This window comes from Stegodyphus dumicola, chromosome 5 (assembly GCF_044657685.1).
Source record: "Stegodyphus dumicola isolate Sdum_Otavi_A_Nest chromosome 5, ASM4465768v1".
Lineage (NCBI taxonomy): Eukaryota > Metazoa > Arthropoda > Arachnida > Araneae > Eresidae > Stegodyphus > Stegodyphus dumicola.
In genome coordinates, this window is record NC_140772.1 from 20,690,519 (window position 1) to 20,701,303 (window position 10,785).

Below are 10,785 nucleotides of genomic sequence, written 5' to 3' on the forward strand. Positions count from 1 at the left end.
TCTAAAGATTATGCTCTTTTTATATTATTTTGTGATACTGCTATTGAATTGAATTTTATGAGCTAAGTGCGAAAAGCATGATATATAATTAATAAAGATAACACAGAAAACGTTAAAAAAATACCCCTTTGGGCGTAATATAAAATCTAAAAGCTTTCAGAATTTTTTTTAGCCTAAATTTTAAAAGGCGTTTTTTTAATGGGTGGTTCTTTTAATGGTCACCTTTATTTATTAAGTAACATGTTCTTCGAACTTAAACCATAATATTCAATTCAACAGCAATATCACAAAATAATTTTAAAAGAGAATATCTTTAGAATTTCCGATACACAGTCTCGCGCGCTGGAGTCTTTTTTTTTTTTTTTTTTTTTTTTCCCGTACAGTATTGTTATTGTACTGTTATCGCTTTGAAATTGTTGAGTTTGTTAATCAAAAATTCGTCAAAGTTTTACAAAGTATGAGATAGATAATAAAACAAATTGCAAATTTGGGCTTCCAGATGTCCACATTCGTGTGGAGGACTACGCTGTTTATAATTTGATGTCTCTAGGTACCGTTGTTTTTTTATAGTGTGAGAAAAATACATACATTCATGCAGATTCTTCCTAATTTAATTTCTTTTAATACAGGGTTTGTCCGAAAAGTCACTAGTCTCATTTTTTCTCTCACAGTTTATTGACCGTACACATAAAGCAACTTAATATTCCTCAAAGTACATACCTTCCGCATCGATACACTTTTGCCAGCGCTCTGCCCATGCTGTATATGCCTTTTGAAAGTCCTCCGCCGGGATGTCCTTCAGAAGAGCCGTCGTGGTTGCTGGGATGTTGTCCACAGTGCCCAGATGATGTCCTTTAAACACCCGCTTCAATCGAGGGGCCAAAAAGAGGTCCACCGAGGCTAGGTCGGGATTGTAGGGTGGGTGGGGAACCGTTGCTACGCCGATCCGGCTCAGGTAGAACGTCATGCCACGATGCAGTTTCCATTACCCTTTGATTTTTTTTTTTTTTTTTTTCGGATTCTGACGACCCTGCTCTGACGTTTGCTCTAAATTTTTCTACATTGTAAGTACGACAAGGGTACTATAAAGTTGTTCACGCCGCAGCACTTCCTGATTTGCCAAGAGCACGAAGGCGATTAACCCCGTTACCGCTGAAAAGCTTAAGGTCTCTCTTCACCGGTAGCACCGCTCGGCGCTGTACAGTCGCTTCACAGTCAAGTGGAGCTAGTTACTTCCCAGATAAGTTCTGTATAATTCAGGGCTCTAATATTTGTTGGCAACAATTTGAAAAGTGAAACGCCGTTTATGGTAAACCAACGCAAAATGCCAAAATGAAATGAATAGCCCTTCTGGACAAATTTGCCCTTTGGGCTATAAAATTAAAAAGCAGCTACATATGAGATAAAATCCTGTATTTTTCGCTTTTAAACTATAAATTATTATTTTATAATTAAAATAAATTATAAAGCTGATTCGTTGTAATAATTTGTTTTTGTGGCTTATCTCACTTGTCTGACAGTAACATCAGAATAAGCCCACGAAGTACCTCGTGGCCAGGAGCGCAAGATACGCCTATACGTATGGGGAATACATATAGGGAAAACCACGAAAACACCCATGCAGCCAGCCCGCTCGCGGGCTTTTAACTTCGGACCAAACTACCAGGGTATAGTGACATTTTCTGGAGGCCTACCGCTCGGCCGCTGGTAGGCCTCCAGAAAAAGATAGTTCAGTCTATGCAGAATGCATCGTAACGCTACTACTACTATAGTTCGATCGCCTCATCCGCGACCATGAGCGCAAACACGCATGCGCCATTCGGACCGAATTATTCTCAAAATAGGGTAGAAGGATGGAGACTTTCTTTCCCTCCAGCATAGCTCTTTCTGGAGAAGAGAAGACCTTTCACGTCGCAGCAAGTAATACCGCCCCTTTTGGACGAGTCTATGTGTTTTGGCAGAATGCCAACCAGGGTTGCGCTTCAGACGGTCGAACTATACGACTACTACTACCACACTACAGACCAGGCTCTCGTCCTAAGGTTAAACCATTCGGAATATACCTGATCTGTAGAGCGGCTTTTGTTAAGTTCTAAATCCCTATGTACATCAATAATTGTGCTGACATTAAAACTGGTTAAAGCTCTTCACCGGTACCTTCAAAGTTTGCAGTAATAGCAACACTGTACGGGGGGGGGATTATCTCCAGCGCGTGATATTGTGTACCTGAGGTTAGGTTAGGTTATTTAATTACAGCAAAGCCTCGAGGGCTATCTGGCTAAGAGGAGGGATGCCTTCGTGAAGGACGTTCTAAGGGATGGATTAGGATTATTCAGTTATAGCAAAGCACACAAGGGCTATCTGCCTTAGACTCTGCCTCCTGGCTCTAGCGCCGACCGTACTGCCAGAGCGTATACTCGTTGTAGACTTCTTCGAAAGCTTCTAAAGCTATTTTTGTTCGCAGAATGGTAATATTTTGTGATTTAAGCGACTTTAAGTAATGCTATCTGATAGTTCCAGCTTCTGGGTTGGTACAGTATTCATCATCACGAAGACTGTGAAACTTTCCTTGTTTCTTGTTCCACTTGTATTCCGCGATTATTGTGCGAGAAAACACAACGTGTTCCGGCTCTCTGATGTAATATCGATGCGACACATGACGATGGAAGCTCCGAACTAATGAGCCCTGGCTGGGCGTAGAGGCGAAGGTAGACAAGAGGGCGTGACCATTGTCACGTAAGAAGCAGCAGTGCATTTCATTTGATTGGTCCGCGAAGCCTGCAGGTAGGTGCGCACTGTCACGTGATGAGGAGAAGTCATCTGATAGGATCTTTCATACTTCTTGAATTGCTAAAGCAAACTACAAGAAAGTTAAGCTAGTGAAACTTTCTCTTTATTACATGAGCTTTAAGAACCCAGTTAAAAAGCACCTGATGAATGCTAGCCTAGAGTTATGCAGCTCATCTGGACTCAGCAGTTCAGACACTGGACATTTGATGACTGGAAATGAGTAGCCTGGTCTTACAAGTCGCTTTCCAGACTATTTTTGGCAGATGGATAGATGTATGCGTGAAAAAAATTCAATAGATCTATAGATAGCACAGTTCAACAGTAAATAGTTCAAGCTATGGTGGTTCCGCACTGAGGTGGAGTTTATTCAGCTGGTATTCAGTAGAGTCCCTAGTACATCTACAAAACGTCTCTGGCAGCTGACCTTTATGATGAGTTACACTATTCCGTGTCCTGTGTTCACTTTGGTAAATTCCTTCAAACAAGATAGTGCGTAATCATATGAATGTAGAGACACCAAATCATGATTAGAGAAACACTCGCCTGAGCTGGAAGTCTTGCCATGAGAGTCTAAAAGTCTCCACATCTCAGCGCAATTGAAGACATCTGGGTTTCTCCTAATACGAAGCTCTGCGGAATACAAAATTCATACACCTCCTAATTCAACAGAATTATGGATCACTCTGAGGAAATTATGGAATTCCTCAGAGTTAGAGAACATTTTCCCATGCACTGGTTAGAGAACATTCTCCCATACATGTGGATTTCATTCTCCTGTATCCTGCTTCTTCCTTGAAGGACCTGTGCTTGAAGGCTCCATTGAGGAGCCCATGAAGAATCAGCTTTCTTGAAGGGGATGTATATATAGACATTGCAAACTGGGAAAAAGGGAATGTAAGGTAGAATCTAAAGAAATAAAATGCACATTTTGGTGCAAGAAATGGCGGAGTCTCTCCAATTAAGGAACCGTTATATAAAGTTGCGATACGACAGTATTTATCATCCGCATGGCTAAAAGACAGTCGTGAAACGAATTAATTTTGAAAGACGCAGTCCAGACAAATTATTACAAACAGTTTAGAACAGAAAGGGGAGGTGGCCAAATTAAAATGAGGAACTACAAGAATATAGCTAAAGTAAAAGTAGAAGTCTTTTTTTTCATAGTTTATAACCTACAGATACATACCTATATGTATATAAGCGGCTTAAGTGTTTATCGCCGACAGTTTATTGGTTGCTTGCGTAACTGTAAATTGTTTTATTCCCCGTGCAGTGCAGCGCATGACGAATATTATAAGAAAGCTAAGCCGGAAAAATTAAAAATACAAGAGCACGTGCATTTAACATTTAATAAATAAATTTAACATCTATATATAATAGAATGCGGAAATATGCAACCGGCAAAAACCGGCAACGATGAAAAAACAAATAAAATGAAATAAATAAATATCTTTATTATATGCGGCTTAAGTGTCTGTTTGTCGCCGATAGTTTATTGGTTGCTTGCGTATCTGTACTAGCCAATGGGGTGAAGTTAACACGGCACAGGGTTGCCGTTTCAATTGAGACGTAGACAATTTCCTTGTTCCAGACATTCTTTTATCTGATGCAAAGTAACAGCGCGCTGTCACTTTCGTTCCATTCGACACAAGCAAGACAATTTCCTGTAAAACTTGCCTGTGCTATGAGCATCAATAAGTCTCAGGGCCAAACGCTTAAGCGTGTCGGCATTTTTTTAACTGAACCTGCATTTGGACACGGTCAACTTTATGTTGCCTGTTCAAGAGTTCGTGAAAGAACGGACGTAAAAGTAAAAATAATGGATGGTCCTCTGCAAGGCGAGCTTAAAAATGATGGAAAGATCTACACAAGAAATGTTGCGTACAAAGGTGTCTTTGACATGTGAATTAACATTTTATTATTTAGATCACCTTTATTGATTGAGCTAGCGGTGGCTCTTAAGAAATGTACCGCCAGTGGTTTCCTTCATTGCACTCTACTTTAAGCAATTAAGCAAGTAGAAGGAGGAACTTGCCCTGGTAATTCAGTTTGAATTAGCAGACACCTTTGCATAAATCACTTTAATTACAATTTATAATATCTAAAACAGCGGTCATTTCGTATGACCGCCGGGCTTTCTAGTATATAATAAAGGAAGTGTGTAAATAGGATTTTCAAAATTATAGAGCATTTACTGCTAAGATTCTTATACAATAATTAATTAAAGCAAATTAGAGATTTTAAAATTTTGAAATAAAAAGCCTTTAAATTAATATAATTAAACTTTATTGTGAAGTGAGTAAATAGCCGTTGGCTAAGAGAGAAAGTAAACCAGAAATATTAAAAACAAATTATTTTAAAAAAGACCTGATTAAAATTTCTTCCGATAAAAGTATAGTTTAGTGTACCCCTTGGCGAAACTTGGCGATTTTTGGCGGTACATGGATACCGAATTCTTTAACTCGTTATTTTGGCTTCGTGTAGCGGCGATTTTTGCGGCAAAAATCGCCGCTACACGAAGCCAAAATAACAAGACAAACAATTGCACAAACTCGGTATCCATGTACACGACTCATTTTCACTCAAAAAAAAAAAAAAAAAAAAACTGAATTGCACAAAAATGGCATTGCGCACTCCTCTGACTTTATCCATGTACACGTCGACCTATTTTCACTTAAAGAAATCCCAGAATTGCACAAACTTGCATTGCGCACTCCCTTTACTTTGTCCATGTACACATCGATAGATTTTCACTTAAAAAGTCAATGGAATACCAAATTCTACAATATAGGCAAACAAAAAATACATATTCTCAATAAAATACATTTTAAACTAAACAATAAAATAACATAAAAAAGGAAAAACATGTTACACATTTAAGCACTACAGAAAGCAAATATTTACTTACCATGATTTTCGAGTTCGCTTCGTACACCCAGAGCCATGTAAAAACCAAAATATCAATCATACTCAAATGACTTTTTTCAAACCAGGTACTCTTTCTGATCGAACGCTTCACATAGTGACCATCTGAACCTTTCTTCCTACAAACCCATTTAAATCCATCTAAACAGTTTTAACACACACCACAAAAACACTTACGAAACATCCCATGATTCAATATTTCCCAGAATCATGCACCCGATTACGTCACAATAGGGTTTCCATAACGTTCAACTACTCAGGCTACCAGAAATGAAACAACAACTTGGCGATAAATCAAACAACTTCTTCGCCTTCTTTTTACGGAAAGTTTTTATTAAATTTTAAGATACATGATTTACTAAATTATTGTTTCGAAATTATAAACTTGTGGTAAATTGATTATTAGAATCGAAATGTTTTGTTTAATTCTTAAAATAGCTTGATATTTCTGCTTCAGAGATTACAGCATTTTCTTAATGAAGAAACAACTGTTAAATTAAAATAGAATTTACAAAATTAAGATTCAATGCGTGTAATCTGTAAAATAATAAACAATATAAAATAAATAAAAAAAATCTGAAAGTTTTCAGATTTTATATTACTTCCAAGGGGCTTTTTTGAACGTTTTGTGTGTTACCTGTTATTTATTAAAAATCATGTTCTTCGCACTTAAACTATAAAATTCAATTCAACAGCAATAGCCCAAAATAATTCAAAAAGAGCGTATCTTTAGAAATTTCCGATACACAGTCTCGCGTGCTGGAGATAAAGATACTTTTTTTTTTTTTTTTCCCCGTACACTGTTGCCATTGCTCGCTTTTAAATCGTTGAGCTTCTTAATCAAATACTCATAAATACTTTACAAAATATGCGATACAAATTCCAAATTGCATTGTATTGTAGACGAAACAAATTCCAAATTTGGGCTTCCAGATGCTCATATTCCGGTGTAGACGTACGTTGTTGAAAATTGAATTTCTCTTGGTACCGTTGTTTTATCACAATGCGTAAAATATACCTATATTTATGCAGATTCATCATTATTTAATTCCCTTAAATATAATACAGGGCAATAATATTTGGTGGCAACAATTTGAAAAATGAAACGTCGTTTATAGTGAAATGCCACAAAATGCCAAAACGAAATTAATAGCGCTTCTGAGCTAATAAACTTTAAAAACCGCATTTTATTTTGATGCTGTTGGGCTGTTATAATTATGCAATCAAATTAGAACGGAAATCAAAAACAGAATCAAAATAAAAATTCAGAGTTGATAAATTCTTGAAAGGACTCATTATAAAAAGTTTACAGACACCTGCTTTAATTTTATTTGTGCATTAGAATAAAATATGTAGGATGATAATCGTAAGTTGGTATGTGCCCACTCAAAAAAGGTAGTAAAAATATTTTTTAAAGTTATCTTTGCATTAAGTACATTTCCTTTCTTTCCAGTTAGTAGAAATAATACATGAAAGCATAAATGTAAAAAGCAACATTTTAAAGACACGTGGTTTTACTCGCGCATACACCGAGAAAAATAAAAAATAATTTTTAACAAATTTCGAACTAAAATTTATTTTTAATAATTAAGCACTATGTGAAAGTTCAGTTCGACTAACTGAAGATTCCCCATCAGCAAAATATTAGTCTAGTGTGTCATACGTAGTAAACAAACAAAAATAATAAATAAATGAAAACACTTAACTTACCAGATAATTGGAAAACTGGAGAGTGGGACTGTATAAATCTCGAATAGAATATGCTTAAAAACATTGGATGTCTAACTCAGAATGAACTTCTTGCAGACGATTTCACAGGAATCTCGACGTCAACAGCTGCATTATCCGAATAAAGTTACGCAGACACATTTTGTTAAAATGGAATACACTCTAGGCGTGCGAAGAACTACTAACACCGGAAAGACATGAAAACTTTCCCGCTGTTAGAAATTGCCTCGGGCGGGAAATAACTTCGGATGGAACTGGCTTGCTAACGGCGGTCACTGCACCGCCGCGAAGCAGACGATCCACTCCCTTCGAAGCCCCGCCACTCGTTGAGGTTTACTTTTACTCTTATGAAAATTTTTTTCATCTTTCTCTGTCTCTCTCTTCCCCCCTTTTTTTTTACAATGTTGAAGAAAACCTCTTCTTTGTGTTACTGTTTTCATTTTCCATAAAAGCATGTCCGAGATAAATACAGGTTGTTGCCAGTCGATGGTAGTAGATAAGATCTTTTCTTTTCCCCTTTCATTGTTATAAAAACTGCGTTGCTCAGTATAGCATACCTTAATAACTTAGAAAGCTCTTTTATCTGCCCTTCTTAGTAATATTTTTGATAAATGTTAGTTTAAACCATGCGTGTCAGAAATTAAATAGGAGCAAATTCTTCGACGGCAGAATTTCTTTTTTGTGATGACTATCAAAAATAAATCTAGGATTCCTAGTCACAAACAGATTGCAAGTCTCACTATATATTCCATTTTTAAAGTTTTATGTAAATAGTAAGTTTTTAAAATTTTGATTTTTTTCTATTTCATGCTCTTTTAGTTCTAAAGAAGCAACTGAAGTAGAAAAACCTCCTAAAATTGAAAATTTTCTCTTCTCCCCTTGGTTTTTTCGGTGGTAAATATTCAGTATAATTAAATGATATCAGTATATGCTGTTATTATTTTAAAAGTTATTTCTCCCGCCTTCGTAGTATAGTGGTCAGCACGCTCGGCGCGTATTCGAGAGGTCCGTGGTTCGAGTCCCGGCGAGGACATTGTCCATTTTTCACATTCTCTCCTTTCAGAAAATACCTAATGTCTCTACAATGGCGCCCGAACTAAAAAGGTGATGAATGACGATTCTTCATCAACAGAATTTGGCGATAGGGTCCCCTAAATCCCCAGTTGCCCTTTAGAAGGAAGAGTATGTAAGGTATTTCTCCAGCCTTCTTAGCATGCCTTCGTAGTGTAGTGGTCAGCACGCTCGGCGCGTTTTCGAGAGGTCCGTGGTTCGAGTCCCGGCGAAGGCATTGCTCATTTTTCATTTTTCCTGCTTCGAAATAACCTAATATCTCTACAATTTACGAAGAGAAATACACTGAATCTTCTCTGAGACCAAAGCCGCCTTGTGCAGGATTAGATTTCCCATACGAATGTTCTTGATCAAGAAGGGTGACATTTGAGAAGGATAAATCATATTTCTGTGCTTCGACAAAAAGTGTATCTCATACTCTTGCGTTTAATTGTAACACTAGGAAAATAGCTTATTTAAACACATTTTTTAGCTTCCTTAAACTAACGTTTGCGCGGCTTCTCTAGCTAAAGTTCGCGCGACTACCATTTTACTGTTCTTTTTTTTTAATTCAACACTGCTGAAAATAATATTAATTTTTTTTAAAATAAAATTCAAAGAAAAAGTATATAAAAAAATGTGCAAGTTCTTCAGATTTCATATTACGTCTAAAGAAGCTTTTTTTTTTTTTTAATGTTTTGTGTGTTACCTTTATTTATTAAATATCATGTTCTTCGCACTTAAACTATAAAATTCAATTCAACAGCAATTTCACAAAGTAATTTAAAAACAGCATATCTTTAGAATTTCCCATACACTGTCTCGTGCGTTGGAGATAATTCCTCCCAGACAGTGCTGCCATTGCTCGCTTTGAAATCGTTGAGTTTCTTAATCAAAAACTCATAAATGTTTTATAAAATATGAAATCGATAATGAAACAGATTCCAAATTTCAAATTTGGCTTCCAGATGCCCATATTCGGGTGGAGACGTACGTTTTTCAAAATTAGATAGGTACCGTTGTTTTATCACAATACGAGAAACATAACATACGTACATTTATGCAGATTCTTCATTATTTAGTTTCTTTAAATATAATACAGGGCGATAATATTTGGTGGCAACAATTTGAAAAGTGAAATGCCACAAAATGCCCAAACGATATTAATATCCCTTCTGGGCTAACGTCCATTGGGCTAATAAAAAAATCTGAATACGTTGACTAGTAATTACGAACATTTTTCATTTCGAGATGTGACAGCAAGCGAGCAGGTCGCCCTTTGGTTAAGCCTACTTTGTTCTGAGCTGACCCAGTCCAGTAGGCGGTCAGTGATTACATTTCTCGAATGCAGTATAGTTACCTTCGGATAAACAAAAATATCCTTTTACAGGACACCTGGCGACAACTCTGATGACGAACTAAGCGAGATCACGGATACGGATCGATCGGAAATATCGATTCATAACGATAAGAAATTTCCACTCAGGAAAGCAGTGTTCCCATAGAAGTAACCAGCGAGACGCTAAAAGAAGCTAAACAGAATAATTGTCTAAAAGATGAAAGATACGGAAATCGAACATCTCATGAGAAAGCAGGAATATGAAGCAGTTCTACAGTATTTCAGAGACAGCAAACCAGACCTGGACATCGAAGACTTTGAGAGGAAATTCCTCCCCAAGACGTTGATCCTGCTATTCTCAGCGCCTATAATAAGGCTACTCACAAGGTTCCTATGGATAGTAACGCTGATAGACCTTCCACTATGCAAACATTGTAACATCTCATGGAACCCTAGGATTAAAAAAGAAATGAATAAACTTAAAAGAAAAATTAAAGAGAGTATTAACCCTTTGTTGCATCATGTCCACTCTAGTAGACAAAAGTAATTTGTTTATTCTTCTGTAAATGCCTTAAGGGGACTCATACACCTTAAAACGCATAAGATCTTCGAATAGGGGACTGCTGTAAGAACTGGGATAACTTATTTATTTTAAAAGCAATTTTAAACTTTTTACAGATGACTACATAATATAGCTGCTTTCTGAAATAGTAATCAGAAAGTTTGTGTTGCCACAATTTTTTTTATAATTTAATCCGCTTTGTGACAACATTTTTCGTCATGTTTCCAACTTGCGTGCACAGTTTAAAACATTCTGTTTCATAATTTAATTCCATATTTAATATATAGCTTTCATAACATCTCGAAACTACTGTAAACCTGAAATTCTAAAAAATTCATGAGAAATTTTCATTTTATTTTGAATTGGATTTATAAAATGTATTTTATTAAAA

The 10,785-nt window shown here is 36.4% G+C and overlaps 1 protein-coding gene across 2 annotated transcripts in view; it reads right to left on the minus strand.

The window, feature by feature from the left end:
* LOC118182387 (NAD kinase-like) overlaps positions 1–7,696 on the minus strand; it is a 216,648-nt gene extending 208,952 nt beyond the window's left edge. Inside the window, exon 1 of one of the 2 annotated variants that reach the window (XM_035351739.2) lies at positions 7,426–7,696. The gene's annotated coding sequence lies outside the window, so the exon portion shown is untranslated. Of the gene's footprint in view, positions 1–5,698; positions 5,849–7,425 lie in introns of those variants that run through there. The other variant, XM_035351744.2, reaches the window with a different exon arrangement.
* Between the last annotated feature and the right edge of the window lie 3,089 nt (positions 7,697–10,785).